The sequence below is a fragment of the Myotis brandtii genome, unplaced genomic scaffold, assembly GCF_000412655.1.
Source record: "Myotis brandtii unplaced genomic scaffold, ASM41265v1 scaffold581, whole genome shotgun sequence".
NCBI lineage: Eukaryota > Metazoa > Chordata > Mammalia > Chiroptera > Vespertilionidae > Myotis > Myotis brandtii.
The window spans coordinates 2,053,137-2,075,135 of NW_005370182.1; the positions used below are offsets into that span (position 1 = coordinate 2,053,137).

Here is a 21,999-nt window from a genome sequence, read left to right on the forward strand (position 1 = left end):
GAGAGGGAGAGAGGAATAGAAACATCAATGATGAGACAGAAGCATTGATTGCTTTCCTCCTGTATGCCCTCTACTGGGGATTGAGCCTGCAACCCGAGCATGTGCCCTGACCAGGAATCAAACTGTGACCTCCTGGTTCATAGGTCTATGCTTAACCAATGAGCCACACTGGCCCAGCTCAGCATCATTCTTTAGTTGACTGTATAAACATCTGTCTCTCAAGGCTTCTTGAACAAGCTTTGTCTGCTTGATAGTACCAACAATAATATGTTAAATAGTTATCTGATACAAGATCACTATCTATAAAAGCATAATATACTAATTAGACCGGACAGCCAAATGATCTTCTGGACGTCCTTCCGGATGACCTTCCTGATGAAGCCGAGGCTGTGAGGGCCGAGGCCCTTGCACAGATTTTGTGCATCAGGCCTCTAGTATATTTATGTGAGGTTTAGATGTTTCCTAAATTTTTGAATGTTTTTTAGGCTCAAAGAAAAATTACAAAAGCTCCAGAGGTCCCATTTACCTTTCATCTACATTCCCCCAGTGATAACGTTATAAATAACCATAGTACAATAGTCAAAACCAGGACATCAATATTGGTGTACAAATACTATTAACTACAGACAATGTTCCTATTTCATGTTTTTTATATGCCGTCCTTTGTGTGTATTCTATGAAATTTTATCATACATTCATTTTTGTAACCACTGCCATAATTATAATAAAATGTATTTCACCACCACAAAGGAACTCCCTCATAGCACCACTGATCTGTACTCCATCACTCAATTTTGTTCTTTTCAGATTGTTATGTAGATGAAATCATTCCATATTTATTCTTTTGAGACTGGCTTTTTGCACTCAGCATAGCTTTCTTGGAATTTATCCAAATTGTAGCAGGCATCAATAGCATGTTTCATTTTATTGTTGGATAGTATTCTGTTCAAATAATATACCTCGGTTTCTTTACCATTTACCCATTGAAGTATATTTTGGTCATTTCCAGTTTTTGACTATTACTATAAATTAGGCTGTCATATCCATGTATTCATGTATAGGTATTTGCATGAATACAAGTTCTTATTTCTCTAAGTTAAATACTCAGGAGTAGGATTTCTGGAAATTTGATAAATGTATGTTTAACTTAAAATGTTTTCCAGAGTGTTTGTACCATTTTTGTTGATAATCCTCACCTGAGGATACTTTTCCCATTGATTTTGTAGAGAGTGGAAGGGAAGGGATGAGAGAGAGAGAGAGAGAAACATTGATGTGAGAGAGACACATTGGTTGAATTGCTTCCCCATCCTCCCTGACCAGAGCCGGGATAAAACCTGCACAGGCTGATGCTCCAACCACTGAGAAACACTGGCCAGGGCTGTTTGTACCATTTTATATTCCACAAGTAATGTATGAGAGATTCAGTTGCTCCCCATCCTCCCCAGCATGCTACAGTAAGCAGTTCATATCTCAGCAATTCTAGTAACTGTAAAATCACATCCAGTTGGGGTTTTAAGTTACATCTAATAAATGGTTAAAGATGTTGGGCATCTTTTCATGTACTTATCTCATCTGTACATAGGGAAGAGTCTGATTAAGTGATCGCCTATTTTTTAATTAGGTTGCTTGTGTTCTTACTCATAAGTTTTGAGAATCCTTTCTGTATTCTAGATATATGGTCTCTTGAGCCCATCCAATGAGTTTTTAAATTTCAGTTATTTTTCACATTTAAATCTCTATATCTTCTTGAACAAGCTTTGTCTGCTTGATAGTACCAACATTAATACGTTAGTTATCTGATACAAGATCACTATCTATAATAATAAAAGCATAATATACTAATTAGTCCAGACAGCCAAATGATCTTCCGGACGTCCTTCCGGATGACCTTCCTGATGAAGCCGGGGCTGTGAGGGCCGAGCCCCTTGCACAGATTTTGTGCATCAGGCCTCTAGTATATTTATATGAGGTTTAGATGTTTCCTAAATTTTGGAATGTTTTTTTAGGCTCAAAGAAAAATTACAAAAGCTCCAGAGGCCCCATTTACCTTTCATCTACATTCCCCCAGTGATAACATTATAAATAACCATAGTACAATAGTCAAAATCAGGACATTAATATTGGTGTACAAATACTATTAACTACAGACCATGTTCCTATTTCATGTTTTTTACATGCCGTCCTTTGTGTGTATTCTATGAAATTTTATCATACATTCATTTTTGTAACCACTGCCATAATTATAATAAAATGTATTTCACCACCACAAAGGAACTCCCTCATAGCACCACTGATCTGTACTCCATCACTCAATTTTGTTCTTTTCAGATTGTTATGTAGATGAAATCATTCCATATTTATTCTTTTGAGACTGGCTTTTTGCACTCAGCATAGCTTTCTTGGAATTTATCCAAATTGTAGCAGGCATCAATAGCATGTTTCATTTTATTGTTGGATAGTATTCTGTTCAAATAATATACCTCGGTTTCTTTACCATTTACCCATTGAAGTATATTTTGGTCATTTCCAGTTTTTGACTATTACTATAAATTAGGCTGTCATATCCATGTATTCATGTATAGGTATTTGCATGAATACAAGTTCTTATTTCTCTAAGTTAAATACTCAGGAGTAGGATTTCTGGAAATTTGATAAATGTATGTTTAACTTAAAATGTTTTCCAGAGTGTTTGTACCATTTTTGTTGTTAATCCTCACCTGAGGATACTTTTCCCATTGATTTTTTTAGAGAGTGGAAGGGAAGGGATGAGAGAGAGAGAGAGAGAAACATTGATGTGAGAGAGACACATTGGTTGATTGCCTCCCCCATGCTCCCTGACCAGAGCTGGGATTAAACCTGCACAGGCTGATGCTCCAACCACTGAGAAACACTGGCCAGGGCTGTTTGTACCATTTTATATTCCACAAGTAATGTATGAGAGATTCCGTTGCTCCCCATCCTCCCCAGCATGCTACAGTAAGCAGTTCATACCTCAGCAATTCTAGTAACTGTCAAATCACATCCAGTTGGGGTTTTAAGTTACATCTAATAAATGGTTAAAGATGTTGGGCATCTTTTCATGTACTTATCTCATCTGTACATAGGGAAGAGTCTGATTAAGTGATCGCCTATTTTTTAATTAGGTTGCTTGTGTTCTTACTCATAAGTTTTGAGAATCCTTTCTGTATTCTAGATATATGGTCTCTTGAGCCCATCCAATGAGTTTTTAAATTTCAGTTATTTTTCACATTTAAATCTCTATATGGCATTATCTGTTTCTTTGCTGAGACTATTTTTTTTCCATTGGTTTCTGGGGTATTTATGATTGCTTACTAGAGCATTCTTATAATATCTGCTTTAAAGTTCTTGGCAGATAATTCTACCTTTGTTTCCTTGGCATTGTTATCTCTTGTCTTTTCTCATTTGACTTGAGATTTTCCTGGTTCTTGGTCATTGTAGTTTGAATATTTGGAAAGTTATACTCTGTGCCTCTGGTTGCTATTTAAATCTTTCATCTCAGTTGGCAGTATTTAGGTTCAGAATGTACATCCATATCTCATTTGTGGACTGGGGTTCAAATGGCTGTTTATATTCCAAAGCCTTTGCAGTGCTATTCTGGTCTGCCTTGCTCATCAGGCCAGAAAGCCCTGTTTGAAACCTGGGTGGTATTCCACACCATAGTTTCATTGTCAAAGCTTTAACTATTTTGATTGTGTTGGGTTTTATGAATGGGCCACTTGGGGAAGAGCCTCAGCTTCCTACAGAAATGTACTAGTAAAGGATTCCTTTCTCTCTGTCTGTTCTTCCTGTAATCCTGCCTCCCATTTTAGCTGAAAAAGGAAGGGACTCCAAGTCTCTGCTGTCATTTGCTTAGTGCAGGCCAGGGGCAGGCAACAGGGATCCTCCCCATAGCCCCCATGTTCCGTTATCTACAAGAATTTCCCTTTTCATTCTAAACAGCTTACTTTATATGCCAAAACACTGCATACCAATGGTTTCCCTCTCTTTGTCTAATAATCTTTTCTCCTCAAAGCCACACTGGTGCTACTGGCTGCTTGAAGGCAGGCTCAAGATGTATAAGGAAGAGAGAGGACAGATTAATGTTTTAAAATTTTATTATATTTCTATAGGCCATGCTCAACGTAGATCGCCCGTTAGCTATGGGAGTGTATATAGTATATATTTCTATTACTGTGCTCATCATTGGCTGTCTGTTTCCATTACTGTTGACATATGCTTCTAGATGTTTGCTCTAATATGTACTTGCTGATTTTCACTCTAATGCTTTCTCTGGAGCTGAGTTGTGAAGTGTGTGGTCATAAAGTTTTAGTATCTTTACCCAGTAATAATGATGCAATTGAGGATTACAATCAGATTTAGTATTTGAACACAAAAAAGTCACAGATGTGATTCATAAAAAGACTTAGTAGAAGCAATAAGGATTTTGCAGCTAAGCAGCCTGTTTTCAAATCCTAGCTCTGCAACGTAAATTTGAAGAAGGCTACTACTTCCTGTTGGCCTGTTTTCCCATTTAGGATGGGAAATGATCACAATAAAAGGGTGTGAGGCCTGCTTAACATTTACTAGAGTGAGCATCAGGACACATCCATTCACTCTCTAATAGACACAAAAAGCAGAAAATGATTATAGTATTTGTTAATACTATAAAATTAAAAAATAAAAGGGATGGCCTTAACTAGTTTGGCTCAGTGAATAGAGCATTGGTCCTCGGACTGAGGGTCCTGGGTTCAATTCTGGTCAAGGGCATGTACTTGGTTATGGTTGCGGGCTCGATCCTCAGTAGGGGGTGTACAGGAGGCAGCTGATTGATGTTTCTCTTTCATTGATGTTTCTAACTCTCCATCCCTCTTCCTCCCTCTCTGTAAAATCAATAAAAATATATTTTAAAAGATAAAATAAAAGTAATGATCTAAACCAGGGAATCGTTTCAAATCAAAAGGGACTCTCCAATGCAACTCCTAACTTTACAGAGAGCAAATCTAAGTCTTGAGAGGGTTAAGTGACCTGCCAGGAGTATTTCATGTGTCCAGGAGCAAATGTGGGACCAGGTGAGTCACCTCCTCTATTGCTTTGCACAGGCCTTGAAAAGGAAACTTTAAGGAAAACTTAACTCCCTATTCACAAGAAATTTAACCTCCTATGCACATAAGTATATGTGTTCTAAGACTTAAAATAATATGATTACTTTTCAGATTAATTCAGGTGGAACTCCCTATTCATACATAAGAAACTTAACCTCCTATGCACATAAGTATATGTGTTCTAAGATTTAAAATAATATGATTACTTTTCAGATTAATTCAGGTGCTCTATTAGGTTGTAGGTCCCCCCATCAACACTATCTGTATTATTCAGGGTTCTCCAGAGAAACAGAACCACTAGCATGTGTGCACGTACACACACATACACACACACACACACACACACACACACACACACACACACAATGAAAGAGAGAGAGGTGTGTTATTATGAGGAATTGGCTCACACAATTGTGGAGGCTGAGAAGTCTATCAGGTCTTCGATGGATTGAACGATGCCCACCCACACTGGGGAGGGAATCTACTTTCCTATGTCCACCAATTCAAATGTTAACCTCATCCAGAAACACCCTTACAGACCCACCCAGAAATATTGTTTAACCTGGGCACCCTGTGGTCATTCAAGTTGACTTGCAAAATTAAGGATCCCACCATCAAAATAAGCTGAAACAGAAGAGGAGCTGAAATGGTAGCCTGGCGGGTTGACTTGTGGCATCCTCACTATGCACCCATTGGGAAATCACCGCCATGTGGAAGAATTTGAAGAAATAATAGAAGATATGAAAAATCCAGGAAAATAGTGGTTTTGTGACTCCCCCTATCCCTCTGTGTGGCATCCTCACTATGCACCCATTGGGGAATCACCGCCATGTGGAAGAATTTGAAGAAAATTGGTCATAATAGAGGATATTAAAAATGCAGGAAAATAGTGGTTTTGTGACTCCCCCTATCCCTCTGCTGGCTGGTGTGGCCAGGGAAAGATAGATCACATTTTCTTAAAGAGTTTTTATGTAACTCTGTTATTTAAAAAAAAAGGAGCTTTAGAGAGATAAAGAAAGGTAGGAAAGCCCACTTGAGAGATGTGTAATTTGCGGAGAAAAAGAATGGTCTTTCTTTTGTGATTAGCTGCTGTTGGGGGTAACTTTAGACCATTTTATAATGGTCTAAAGTTAAATGACTAGTAAAATTTACTAATTCTTTTTTTCTGAAGACACTGTTAAATGGGTAGGTAAATGTCCTGAGTTGTATGAACTGTGACTTGAGTCCTGTACCCCAGAGACACATATACAAAAAAAATTATGTTTTTATTTTTCCCCTCAAAGCCCCAAATAACTATTTTCTCTACTCTCCAAGGGAGTATGCACCAGGGAGACTAATTCAATGACAAAAATGTGTTTGTACTTTTTGTTAATGTAATAAATTTCCCTTAGGTAGTTTAAGTGTTTACCACCTTAGGGCAGAAACATTTTAGAGTGAAGAAGGTGACACACTGAAAAAGAAACAATTCCATTTGGAAACATACTGCCAACCAGCATTGTCATTTTCAGCTTTTATCCTGAGAGTTGAACGTCCCTGAGCGAACGTCTCTTTTCCCCTGCACAGACTCCCTCTCCGCCCCACGTAGAGCATTAGCAGGTTCTGGCTCCTGATGATCAAAATGAAGACAAAACATCTCGGAAACAACGAAATCGATGAATAAAGCCTTGATTTACAGTTTCAATTCACCTCTCTCTGCACATCTCTGTGAGGACTCTCCACCTGCATCATTCCTGCAGGGCTTGTTACCTGCATCTCTAAACTAAGATGCATTCCAAAGTCTGTTCATTCTCTGCAAGGCCGTACAGATACTGACGGTCATCCTTTTTGTTATATGTTTACTGAATACCAGCAGAGTGGTCTTCATTGGAAAGTGTGAGTAATCAAACCAGGTTAGTCCAACTTCTGAAACCATAACAGTAACCAAGCTTGCAGGAATATTATGAAACAGAAGTCTCTCCAGAGCTGTCTAGATACACAGACTGGTCTAGGAAAACACACACACACACACACACACACACACACACACACACAGTGTATATACAGACATGTATAAGCATATGAATAGATATAATAGATAGATATAAATAGATAAAATGAAATGAGAATTTTTTTGACACAAACACACATACATACAAAGATTAGGGATTGAAAATTTGCATATCTCACAGAACACTTGCTGTACTAAAATATTCCAAGCTAGTTAGTTGCTTGTAATCAAAGAAATACTGTTGTGTATATTTAAGGCCACCCAGCAAATACACCCCACTTTCCCATCTGAGCTCGCTTGATAAGAGAGAGGAATGAAGCAAATAGAAAACAAAACACCATCCCCTTCACACTTCATGGAAGGCTACTGGTAGGTGAGGCACCTTTATACTTCCTAAAAATGAACCACAGTGCTAGCCTTTTCTATCCAGCCACAAACTATGCTATGCACTTCAGGCCTCCCCAAGGGAGAGCTCTTGGAACCCAGAGAACTGGATAAGAAATCTCGCTGAATATTAATATGTGTAACTATATTTGCTGGAAGGTTCCCTATGTGCCAAAGCCTATGCTAATCACTATCTGTAAATCAACTAGTTCATAAAAGATGTAGAATACTGATATTGTCTTCATTTACTCATGAAGACACTGTGGTATCTAAAAGTTAAGTAATTTGCTTGAAGTTAATTTATTATAAATAAGCAAACTAAGGCTCAGAGTTCAAATAACTTGCTCAAAGTCACAAAGCTCAGTGAAGAACGTAGGGCTACTATAATCAGCAACTCAATCTGTTTCACTAGGTGACATCGCCATGCAAGGAAATGCAATAGGCTTTGTTTAAATGTTTACCTGATGAAAGCCCCTCAGAGAAAACTGCCTTTATTGGGGCCCTCTGAAGGGCAGCAGGCATATTTTATATCACAAGACCCTACACTAATGGCTCCCTTGAGTAGGAGTGGCCCCTGTCACATGGTGACCATCCATGGATTGTATACTTGACTATGATTTGTGAAGCTTATATCAAGAAAGATGAGGTCAGTTAATTGGAGTTTTCTGAAGAATTGAAACAAGGAACTGACAGACTGGAATTTAGGTGGTCTGAGTCATTATTAGAAATGATTCCCTGATGTTGAGCAAAATTCCTGAAGCCATCATGATTAACAAGAAACTTCAAAAAGAAGGTGAACTTTAGAAAACTAGCAAGTGATTCTGTTTTATATATATACTAGAGGCCTGGTGCATGGATTCGTGTACCAGTGGGGTCCCTTGGTCTGGCTTGTGCCCTCTTGCAATCTGGGACCCCTTAGGGGATGTCGGATAGCTGGTTTCGGCCTGATCCCCACAGGCCCGATCCAGACAGGAGGGAGCCCGATCCTGTGCATTGAGCATAAATCTGATCCTTTTTAAAATTATTTTTCCTTCATTAGTCCTAATCATATTTCCCAACTTTTCTATAATATACAATTATTTGTTCATTTATCTTGCTCCCCAAAGGATTTAAGATAACTTAAAGAATAATTAAGTTAGTAACTATTTTGTATAAATGAGCTGGAGGCCCGGTACACGAATTTGTGCATGGGTGGGGTCCCTCGGCCTCGCTGGCAATCAGGGCCAATCAGGGCCGCTGGGGGGAGGGACCATGGGAGGTTGGCTGGCCACGGGAGGTTGGCTATGGGAGTGCACTGACCACCAGGGGGCAGCTCCTGCATTGAACATCTGCCCCCTGGTGGTCAGTGTGAGTCATAGCAACCAGTCAACCAGTCGTTTAGTCGTTCAGTCATTCTGTCGTACAGTTGCTTAGGCATATATATATGATTTAAGTATAAAACTTTATGTTCACTAATTTATTTACTTTTTTAGCAAATAAATTAGCAAGTGCTATAATACTAAAAAGTTATATAACTAAAATTGACAAGGTATTTTTAAAGTTAGATCTTTACTTTTACCATTATGATTAATTATATGATTTAGTAGAATATTTAAAACCTACCATTTTTCATTGGCTATGAAATTAGGTTAAATATGTGCCTCAGAATCTTTAAAATGTAAAGAAAAAATTAACCCATTTTTTTCTCCCTGAAAGTATGGATGTTACTTAACAAGCATCATTAAGGAAGCAGTTATAAACTAGAATAATTTCACTTCTTTTTTCAGGCACTAAATTGCCCTTTAATGTGGTAATTGGTAAGTTTAATAAAATTCATATGAGCTTGCCCTTTTCATAGCTGTCTATCAATATTTGTCAATGTTTATAAAATAAAATTATTTTGGCATTTCTCTAGCATATCATATACCAATGATTGTCCAAATTTGATAACTCTACATAGAAATTTAGAAAGAAAAAAACTATATGCTTGAATAATCATCGTTATCAATAATAATTGGGGAAAACAGAAAGGAAAAGAAATTGTTTCAAAATTCAGTAAATAAAAAAGCAATAATGATGTTATGGATAGGTGGGATAAGAAAATTAGATGTAGTGTATTAAAATTTAGGGAAGATTTTTATGATGTTAGCTTGGAAGTGGGAAGATACCATAAATACTCATGAATTTTAATAAACGGTGTTTTTTTTTGGAAATTCTAAGTTCATGTAACAACAGTTAATATTTTATGTTTATAAATGGTACTATTTATAGGAAAACACTTCACATTTTCTGCCACAATTTTGACTATGAACTGTTAGAAGAGCTTTTAAATACCAAGGATTTCTGATAACCTTGGTTTACATAGGGAAATTTTTTCTTCATTATGTAGCTTCAAATATAGCCATTTAGTTTTCTCTCCTTTGATTTAGTGGATATCCAGAAAGGACACTCAGAGATTTCTGGCTAATGCTCTTAAAATAAACAACCCCCTGAAAGTGCATTTACCCAAAAGAATACAATGAGACATATGCAAATGAGCATTTTGTCTTTAGTTATGTATAAGAAAGTATTTTATTGAATTAGTAACTATGGCTATTTCAGAAAAGTAGTAAATCCATATTTTATAACTGAAGGTTCTTTAAGAAAAAGATGGTTTTTCAAAGAGTCAATAAAATAGGACAATAGCTACAACTTTAATCAAAACACCATATGTAAGATGATTATTAAAAACTTTCAACCTTAAACAGTACTTGTTATTGACAGATTATTAAAATATACTGCACATTTTAAGAGAGTAAAAAATAAATAAAACTAGATAGAATTACAAGCATAAATCTGTGTACCTAACCTGAATATAAGGACTAGAAATAACTAGAACACACTATATAAGTTAGTCCCCTCTTATGTATGGTTTCACTTTCCTTCCATGGTTTCAGGCACCTTCAGTCAACTGCAGTCTGGAATACTAAATAGAAAGTCCAGAAATAAACATTTCATAAGTTTTACATTGTTAACTGCCGTCAACTGCAATCTGGAAATACTAAATGGAAAAGTCCAGAAATAAACATTTCATAAGTTTTACATTGTCTGCCCTTCTGAGCAGCACAAAATCTCACGCCATCCTGCTCCGTGGGCCCAGGACATGAATCACCCCTTTGTCCAGCCTTTTGGTGCTATATACACTACATACCCATTAATCACTTAGTAGCTGCCTGGGACATCAGATTGACATATTCTTTATTTTGTTTTTTATGATACTTTTGGAACGTGGGGCTCAGGGTGCAGATTCTTCTTCCATGGGTCCTTGCCCTATGAAGTTTGAAGAATAAACTCGTGGACCAAAGGCTTCTTTAACAAAAATATGGAAGTTTATTGGGAGCATATACAAACTCTTCCTGGGAGAGTTCCCCAAAGGGGAATCCCCTGAGGAGGGGTCCCAAAATAGGTAAAACCTGCTCTCTTGCTCTAATGGGAAAAATAAAAAAAATCTAAAAATCTGTCTCATGTCCCTTTGTCTTGTTTTATATATGCTGCAGTTCTTTGTCTGAACCTGACCCTTTCTAATTGGACCCTTCCTTAATTTAGGACCCCTGTGCTTTCCTCCTTGGTCATTCTGCTACATAGTATCAGTTTCAAAGTCCAAAGCACACGTGGTGCCCTTATCTTGCAACATTCCTCTATCCCCTGTGAAATCTCTGTGAATGTATGACTTCCTCTTCCCTTATCCTCTGGCATTTCTTTATCCTCTGTGAAAATATGTCTCCCTCTTCCCAGTACCTTGTGACTTTTCTTTATCCTCTGTGAAAGCATTCTGGTGTCCTGGAGCTATTTCTGCGCTTCACATATGCATTCCTCTCCCATGGACCCTCTTTATTCCCTAACACTGCCTGTCCTGCCTCTAAAATTCACCACCGAAATTTTGAAAATATTTAAATCCATATTTTAATTTTTCTCTGCTAATATATTGTCATCCAAAACTTAAATTTTTTTTTTATCATGGACTGATTTTTAGTCTGATCTTGTCCAATTTTATTTGATATTAAATTATAATCACTACAGAATGGGAACTAAGGTGCACATTAAAAATCTCAAATAAAGTACTACTATTAGAATACAAAAGTAAAATATCACTTACATGTTAATATTTTTTTCTTTGAACAAACTAAAAAATCCTAACAATAAGTTTTAAAAAAAAATTACTGATGAAACTAAGAATTATATTTGGGATAGTCACAGTAATAGGTTGTCATGGGTAATGACATACAATAGTCAATATAATTTAATTGGTGAAGTGTGCAGTGTTAAAAAGACCTAAGGCTTTTAACTTAATTAACAGTAAGGAATAAATTTCTTGTAGCAGATGCATTGGAAATAACATGTCTGATTTGGTGGACTGTTTAAATAACTAGCTGGTGTCTATTTTTGTAAGTAAGTGACAAAATGACAAGTTTAAGTTAGACAGCCACTTACTTAAACTGCTACCCACCTACACACTGGGGAGAATGTTTGCTTCTCTTAAACAGCTATTTCAATTCATTTTAATAGAATAATTAAGTATGCAAATACCAAATATTTGTGAGGTTTTATTATGAACTGATTGCTGGATTCTGGCCCTTTTATTAATGTCCAATTAAATAATAGAGCAAATCACAAAAGATATTATTTGTATAGATTTTAGCCTAGTAAATAAGTTTCAATTAATTTAATATATCTATCTCTATTTTTTTAAATGTTTATTGTTGCAAACATTACATATGTCCCCCTTTCCCCCCCATCCACGTCTTCTAGCCTGCCACTACCCCCCATCCCTGCCTCAGACCTTCACCACCCTATTGTCTGTGTCCATCGGTTAAGCATATGCATACAAGTTTTTTGGTTGATCTCTCCCCACCCACCCACCTTCCCCTGCCTTCCCTCTGAGATTCCACAGTCTGTTCCTTGCTTCTATGTCTCAATTATATCTTAGTCACAGATCTATTCCTGACTTTCTATGTAATTAGATCTCCCATTTCTTTTTTTAAGAAAATCTTATTTGTTTTATTTATACCACTTGCTACAATTTTAAATTATATGCTAATTTATTTGCTTTCTTGCTTAGTGCTGTCCTTTTCACTAGGTGCTTTGACCCATGAAGGCAGAGACCATGATCAACATTGTTGCCACAGGGCCTAACACTGTTAATTGTCTGTGTAAGTAATTATTGAGTAAATGAACAGGGAATGAAACAAACAAACAAACAAAAAACATGGCAACAGGCCTCAAATAATAATATTCATCTGCTGTGCTTGAAAAATACTCACTATATTTGTGTACTGTTGATTAAGCCTTGTGTTGTTCTTAAGAAATTATAGATATGACAGGAACAACTGGAATGATTGGAATGACCAGAACAACCGAAACGACTAGTTGTAGCTATGATGTGCACTGCAGCGGGCCAACTGGCCCAATCGGGGGCAGGGTCAGCCAGCCAACCTCCCACGTCCCCTCCCCCCAGCCGGACCCCACCCATGCACGAATTCATGCACCAGGCCTCTAGTCTATATATATAAATCCCTAATATGCAAATAGACTGAACAGCAGAACAACCAAACAACTGAACAACCAAACAACCGGTTGCTATGATGTGTGCTGACCACGAGGGGGCTCGCATGGAACATGGCAGGCGTCAGCAGCAGGTGGCAGAGCGCAGAACATGGTGGGCATCAGCCATGGCAGGATGGTGGAGCAGGTGAGCGGGGCACCAGACCAAGGTGGGGCACCAGTCGCTGTCATCAGGGTGAGTCTTTGGTGGTTACTGAAAATTCTTTTCTCCTGCACACCATGGTCCCTCCCAGTGCTCACACCTGCTGGCCCAGCTCACACCCGCTGCTGGTGCTGGAGCCTCCATTCACACCTGCAGCTGGTGCCGGCATTGGCCCCAATCACTTGGCACCGTCAGTGGGTGTGAGCTGTGGTTGCCGGCCCCGATCACCCCTCAGGGGTTCTCCACCTCACCCTGCTCCTGAGGGGCGATTGGAGCTGGCAACCACCTCCCGCACCCGCTGCTGGTGCTGGCACCACTCGCATCCACAGCTGGCGTCGGAGCTGCTGCTCCCATGCCCTGCCGGCGCCAGAGCCACCACTTGCACCCACTGCTGGCGCCGGTCTCAATCGCTTGGCGCCGTCAGCGGGTGTGAGTGGTGGCTACTGGCACCGATTACCCCTCAGGGCTTCTCCACCTCCCCCTGCTCTTGAGGGGCAATCTGGGCAGCAGCCACCACTCGCACCCGCTGCTGGTGCTGGCCCCAAATCACTATGCGCCATCAGCAGGTGCGAGCGGGGCTGACACCATCAGTGCGTGGGAGCAGCGGTGGCGGGAGAGGGGCTGCTGGCAGACAGGGGACAGAGGGCCGTGGCGGGAAAGGCCAGGCTGAGGCACAGAGGATGGGCCAAGACCTGCCCCTATGCCCACCACAGCCGTGCAGCCCACAGTTCCTTTTAAAGAACACAAATTCATGCACTGGGCCCCTAGTACATTATATTTGTCCAGAGGAGTTTTAGTTCAGTAAATTATAAACATAAGAGAAAACTTGCTGAAAGGTGAGGTAATTCTCTATCATTTTCAAAAATATAAAATTTGAGCTTATTTCTGGCTGCAAAGTTCACTCTACTGCTACATCCTAGTCAGAATGTGCTATACTGGTTCTGTACCAGACAGGTAGGTTCTTAAAGACACCCTTCACATGGCATTAGTTCATGCCCTTCAACAATTGTGCCTAGCAACCTCTGCTGGGGAATAAGCCATAAGAAAATTGTGTAGGATTCCTCCTAACATGACTCTGGAGGCTAGATTGTTAGATAATGTTGTGAGGGGAAAGGTCTTCATGTAAAAGATGTTAACTTACTTTAAATAGAGTTGTTACTCAAAAATAATTATTTCATATGGAACGTTAAGGTTCCAACAGAAGCTTTGCACATATCGATTAGGTGTCATCATCTGTCTTGTTAGCATTTTTAACATAATTTAGCGCTCATAATTTGACATTGCAATAGACATTATTTTAAGTAAGATGACGAGAATGTATACAGTTCTAGATATTCTTTTGGTGGTTTAATGCTTACTCAATGCAATAACAACTAAATTATTCTCATTTAGAATGCATTGATTTTCTGTCTTTGGGCAACTCTAATTACCTTCAAGATAAGAGACACGCAGACCTACTTTCACACTGAATGCACACCTCTTCACAGTTTATGCTGCTTTCAAATGCCTCCTTCGTAAACCAATATCTTATTTTAACTCTGGGAATTTAAATCAAGCACATTAAGCAGTTGTAAGTAATGAGTTGCCTGCACAAAGGAGCCACATTGTGAGGTTTGGGCAACAAATCACTCAGACATTTAAAAAGCAGTTCAGTGAAAACATAGCACATAAAAGGAAGAGACCCTAAGATATGAGTTTTTTCATATTTTTCCAGAGGTAATTTTTAAAACTCTCCTTTTAGTTACTGCAAAAGGCATGTCATCCATAATCCTCTGATTTCACAGGTGACTCTTCCAACCCTTTGCCATATAAATTTTTAACTCCTATATTCCAAAATTCTTCACCTTCACATTAACAGGAATGTTCACACATTGGAAGAGTTTGTCACTGATGTATATTTATTTTAAATCTTGGGCATTAAACTTTTACAATCAATGCTTATAAAATGAACACATCAAGGGCTTGATATGCATATTTCTGATTATTATTGATAATATGGTATATGCCTTTTTTTAATCTTCACCTGAGGATATGTTTTTATTGTTTTGAGAGAGGGAGAGAGAGAGAAAGAGGAAAAGAGGAAGGGAGGGAGGAAGGGAGAGAGAGAGAGAGAGAGAGAGAGAGAGAGAGAGAGAGAGAAACATCACAATGTGACAGAAACATAGATTGATTGCCTTCCATATGTGCCCAGACCAGGAATTGAACCTGCAACCTGGGTATGTGCACTGATCAGGAATCAAACCCTCAACCTTTTGGTGTATAAAATGAGACTCCAACCAATTGAGCCAACCAGCCAGGGCTGGCATATGTCTTTTTATGTTTATTAGATATATGTATATTTATCACATATGTTTCATACTTCTGTTTTACTTCTGCCTATTCATCTTTTGCCCTTTTTCCTGGTTGTGGGTTGTTGTTTTTTTGTGTGTGTGTGTGTTTTTTAGGGGGGAGAGTGGAAGAGGAAACAAGACTCCAACCAATTGAGCCAACCAGCCAGGGCTGGCATATGTCTTTTTATGTTTATTAGATATATGTATATTTATCACATATGTTTCATACTTCTGTTTTACTTCTGCCTATTCATCTTTTGCCCTTTTTCCTGGTTGTGGGTTGTTGTTTTTTTGTGTGTGTGTGTGTTTTTTAGGGGGGAGAGTGGAAGAGGGGTGTGTCTTTTTAACATTGATTTTTCTTTGTTTACAGTGACTCTAATATTTAAAAGTTTTTAATTTTAGTGAACTAAAATGTAGTAATTATTTTGTTGTTGATACTAATGTGTCTTGTTTAAGAAATTGTTCCATACTACAAGTTAAGAAATATATTAATGTACTTGCTTCTAAAAGTTTTAAATTTCTAACTTTGAAACGCAAGATACTAACCCATATAAACTTCATTTCTGTGATGGTGTGAGGCAGAGATTTATTTTGTTTTCCTTTCTTATAGATAACTATTAATTCAAGCTCACTTGTTGAATAATCCAACTCCTAAACTTGAGCTTGCTACATCCTCTCTGTCTTCTGACAAAATTCCAAATAGGCATGATCTGCTTCTAGATTTTTTATTTTGTTTTATGCTATTGATTTTTTCTGTCATTGTGTCAATAACATGCACTTTATTTGCTTTTAAGAGCTATCTATAAGTCCCTATATTTTGTAGAGCAAATCCTTTCTCTTTTTATTTCCTTCCTCATCTTTCTTTGTAAAGGTCTTGGCTAATTTTATCAACTTGGTCTTTAATACAATTTTTAAAGTCAATTTGTCAAGTCCTATTAATAATCCTACTAGAACATAAATATTTCATCAATTCAATAGATAAATTTTTGGAAAGTGGCATCTTCAAATTATTCTCTTACTAGAGACCTGGTGCATGAAATTCGTGCACTGGGGGGGGGGGTGGGGGGCCTCGGCCCAGCCTGCCCCGCCTGCCAGCCTGATCACCCCCTAACTACTCCCCTGCCAGCCTGATCAATGCCTAACTGCTCCCCTGCAGGCCCAATTGCCCCCAACTGCCCTCCCCTGCAGGTTTGGTTCCCCCCAACTGCCCTCCCCTGCCAGCCTGGTTGCCCCCAACTTCCCTCCCCTGCTGGCCTGATGCCCACAACTGCCCTCCTCTGCTGGCCATCTTGTGGCAGCCATCTTGTGTGAGGGTGTGGCGGTCAATTTGCATATTACCTCTTTATTATATTGGCTTTTCTATAAATGTAGACTACTTCTTCACCTGTTTATTGTCTTTCAGTAAAGAATTTCAGTTTGGCCCTTCACAATAAAGGATTCTGAATATTTAGTTAATAAGTATAGAAGAACATGAGCACTTGGAAAACACTCTGATCCTGTGATCAAATTGCAAACAGACAGAAATTAGACTGCAAACATCAGGGAAACTAAAGTTTTCTTTAAAGAACCAATGTAAACCTCTTAAGAATGCTCAGGAGCACTGCTACTTTTTTTCTTTCAAGGAGTGTCAGTTGAGGGAACATAAACATAGATTTAAAAATAGCTCTCACTTATCCACTGCAAAGCAGGACAGTTGCAGCCTGGATAGCTAAAATACACAGATGTGTGAATGGACTCAACCTATGGAGCTCACGTAAAGCTATTTATTACACAGAAATGTCGTCTTAGAGTCATGGGAACAGCAACAGATGCAACATTCTGCTGTCAGATGCAGTATTCTGCCACTTAATGTTACCCATAGACAATTACCAAAGATTATTATTTCTGATCACCTTCTGCACCAGAACATTTACCAGAGCTAAGAAATAGCAAAACTGACTAACTTGAAATTATCCTTCTGTTCCTCTCCTAACCTTCTTGATTTGAACAATTGAATAGTCTAAATACAGGCAGAAAAAAAAAAAGATTAGACTTCAATTGGAAAGCAGCTAGATAATTATCTGATTTGGAGCATTAAAGTTTCCTTAACTGAAACACCCCAGAAAATCAGTAATATTGGCAATAGATTTCATAATTTCCCCAAATGTATAGAAATGTTTTGTAAACTGTAGTAAAACCATATTCCCTCTTTATCCGGAGAATACAAAATCAACAATCTAATCAATACCTCTATATATCAGGTACAAATTACACCTGTAAAATATGCCTTCCTAAATTGCCATCTGTAAATGCTACTCAACTTTTAAGACCCAACTAAATGCAATATTCTGCTTACCTAGTCACCACAATAAAATGTAATTTATTTTCTCCCTTAATCCCCCTACCACATTATACCTATTATGACACCAATAACATTTTACTTGTTCCTATAATAATTTTTGGGTTGTCTCATTTTCCATATCTACTGTTAAGGGCAGAGAAACTATTGATAATATTTTTTAAATTTATCTTTATTATTGAAAGTACTACAGATATCCCCTTTTATCACCCCCACTGACTCCCTCCACACCCCACCTCCAGGCCAACTGCATTATTGTCTGTGTCCATGGGTTATGCATATCCTATCTAATAAAGAGGGAATATGCTAATTCTCCCTCATGCCATTGCAAACATGGTGGCTCCCATACCAATAAGGAGGGAATATGCTACCTGACTTCCACACCCTCAAAGATGGCGGCGCCCACAGCCACAAGATGGCTGGCAGGGGAGGGTAGTTAGGGGTGACTGGGCCGGCAGGGGAGGACAGTTGGGGTGGATCAGGCCAGCAGGGGAAGGCAGCTAGGGGCGACCAGGCTGGCAGGGGAGGGCAGTTGGGGACGATTGATCTAGCAGGGGAGTAGTTAGGCGTTGATCAGGCTGGCAGGGGAGTGGTTAGGGGGTGATCAGGCTGGAAGGAAGAAGTGGTTAGGGGCAATCAGGCAGGCAGGCAGGCAAGCGGTTGGGAGCCAGCAGTCCCAGATTGTGAGAGGGATGTCCGACTGCCGGTTTAGGCCCGATCCCTGTGGGATTGGGCCTCAACCGACAGTCAGACATCCCCTGAGGGGTCCCAGATTGGAGAGGGTGCAGGCTGGGTTGAGGGACATCCCCCCCCCCCTCAGTGCATAAATTTCGTGCAATGGGCCTCTATATGCATGTAAGCTGTAATATTTTTTATGACATTTTCATAGACTCAGTGAAATGTAATATCTTTCTTATAGTATAACACAATAAATATTTGGTCAGTCTGTTAAATACTAGTATATCATGAGAAAGCAGTTGCCTCTCTCATGTGGCCAAATATAATGATTTGCATATCTACCTTTAATATTTCTATCACTAGAATGTGAATTATTGACACTACCAGAAAGAGCAAACTAGGATTGTCACTGACTACTGAGGGCCAGTTGGAACTGGACATTGCACTGCAACAAGCTCAGTCTGTTTCTATTGACTTCATACTGGCTACTGAGAAGAGTTGAAGGAAGCCAGCCAATCCTAATCTTCATTGTACAGAGAGCAATACTTTAGCTAAATCATCGAAATTTTTATATCATGAAACTATCAGTAGCGTTTGATGTTTTCATCCAAACGTGAAAAAAATCTTGAAAAATAATAGTGGAGAACTAATGTACTACAAAAGACTGGACACAGTTGATTTAGGATATAAGTAATTCTTTTAAAAATAATTAATTTTCATTATATTGCTTAATAAAAACAAGCATTTATTTTTAAATATATTTTTATTGATTTCAAAGAGGAAGTGAGAGGGAGAGAGAGATAGAAACATCAATGATGAGAGAGAATCATTGATCAGCTGCCTCCTACATGCCCCCTACTGGGGATCGAGCCTGTGACCCAGGCATGTGCCCTGGCCAGGAACCGAACCATGACCTCCTGGTTCATATGTTGATGCTGAACTACTGAGCCAGAACAAGTGGGCAAAAACAAACATTTAGATGAGATATCTTGAAAATGACATATTGATGGTATAGATATTAAGTTAAATATATTCAGGATATTAAGGCTATTAAGTTCATTTTTGTAAATTTGAGGAATAAATGCTTATGTCAACCCTAACAGATTCTTTAGACCTCTGCTGGTCCTCCTTAAAATCCATTGGTGACAGTAATCACCAATCAAAATTTATATATACTTATAGATTACAAGTATATTCATTCAATAAAAATGGCTCCTTTGTTCCAGGCCCCATGGTTCCAGATTTTATAAATAAAAAATTAAGAAAAGCTTTCATTTCATGACTCTCAAATTCAAGTTAATGAGAAAAAGAAATAATTCATTAATACAGACTAAAACCCAGGATTAAATAGGAAATTATTCATGTTTTTAATGCAATTCCACAAACATATTTTTTCTTTTCCCCTGATAATAATGTGGCCAAGCTTATCTAATTATAAACAATTGGTATTTTTGTTCCATATTTAATGATGGCTTCATGAAATTAAAGGAAATAAAAGTCAGCAATATAAGCAGTTATTTGAATAAAAGAGCAGTTACTAGTGCTACTGAGCCCTTCACTGAAAAATATACTAGAAGTAAATACGTTTTAGTTTCCCAATGCTACCTTTGCATTACCCCTTGAATCAGAACAGCATACACAGTCCACGAACTAATAGCATAATCTGTTACATGTTTGCCAGGAGTGCAACTTTCTTTACTGATGCCTCAAATTAATGTGTTTAATCATTGTAGGCAACTATTATCAGTTTGCCAAGAGAAATGTGCTTTTTCAAATGATATTAAAAGTTGGAATGGTAGAAGGACTAGATTATAATTTATATTTGAATCAAAACTATTAATTAGCCCTGCTGGTGCCGCTCAGTGATTGATTCCCTGTCAGGGCACATGCCTGAGTTGCAGGCTTGATCGCCAGTAGGGGGCGTGCAGGAGGCAGTTTCTCTCTCATAGGTGTTTCTCTCTCCCTCTCCCTTCCACTCTATCTAAAAATTAATAAAAACATGCATATTTTAAAAATTATTAATGAAAGTAAATAATTTTAAATTAAATGATATGCTATGTTACCCAAGGTATGTAGGGATGGGGGCTGTGAGGCATGATCAAGCCTGACCTTATTACTTATGCATAAAATCACCCCACAGAATGAGACCAGGAACTGATGGTTTTCTGAAATTGATGTTGTCCATAGTAAATTTGGAATCTATATGGCAAACCATCACTAGTCGGATTAAGTTTTGTATCATTTATTACTATCATGTGTTCTTATTTTGTTTTTATCAAATTTTTCTAAATCTAGATATGGGCCTGTTTCCTGACTTCTGTTTTTGTAATCTAGAATAACAGAAGGTAGTTTGTCCAATTAAATGTTTTTCTTCTCTGATCCAGATTAAAGTTGGTTTCTATAAGGTTTAGGTAACTTCTCAAGGTAAAAGGTTACTGAACTTTCTAGGAAGACCTTACCTAGGAAATTGTCATTTATTTCCTAATACAGTTTTCTTACTGTTTATATGAAAGGAACTTGTCAAAGCATCTAATTTTCAGGACTTTCACACGTCTAGTCATTAATCCAAGTAAAAGGAGGCGGGAGTAAAACAGTGGTGGTTTTTGTTTCTGAATGAAATGGGTCCTCTTGGTCTAGAAACAAATTAGAGGACATTAAGAGCTTGTGCTTACTTCCCTGGAGCACAGAGTTCTATAGAGAAAGCAGTCATTGCATTTACTCTAAAAGGTACTAGAAGGTCAAGGGGAAGTAAAACTGAGGAGCTGATATCTAAGCTGGACCTACTATGTGTCATGCCACGTGTACTTTAGGACTTACTAAATTCTCAAAGCAAAATTGAGATCATTTTGAAAAGAAAGTGTGTGCAAAAGGAAATAAAAAAGAATTTCTACTGTTTTATGGAACTACAACTAATTTTTTAAAAGTCAGCGTGTCTGGGTATAGAATATAACGTAGAAAGGAAAGGTACCTAAAAATAAAGATGTAGAAGTTGAAAGGAGCCATCCATTAGTTTGGATGAAAAACTAAGGAGTGGGTGCGTGGCGAGTGAGCACGGGGCTTGGTTGCAGGAGCGGAGCCTAAATCTAAGGAGCTTGTTTCTTCAAGCTCTTCTGGCAGCAATTCTGACAGTGAAGTTGACAAAAAGTTAAAGAGGAAAAAGCAAGTTACTTCAGAAAAACCTACAAAAAAGCAAAAGACTTGAAACTTCAAGAGCCTTGTCATCTTCTAAGCAGAGCAGCAGCAGCAGTGAGAAAGTTTCAGATTGCAAAGATGAGGTCCATCAGCGTTGGGGACTTTAAAGGGACAGTCCTAACTGATATGAAAGAATATCGATGGATCCAGAAGGTGAAATGAAACCAGGAAGAAAAGGTATTTCTTTAAATCCTGAGGAATAGAGCCAGCTGAAGGACTAGATTTCTTTTTTTTTTTAAATATATATTTTATTGATTTTTCACAGA

At 38.3% G+C, this 21,999-nt stretch overlaps 1 pseudogene; it reads left to right on the forward strand.

Moving 5' to 3' along the window:
* LOC102247699 overlaps positions 1–21,999 on the forward strand; it is a 45,677-nt pseudogene that overhangs the window by 23,453 nt on the left and 225 nt on the right.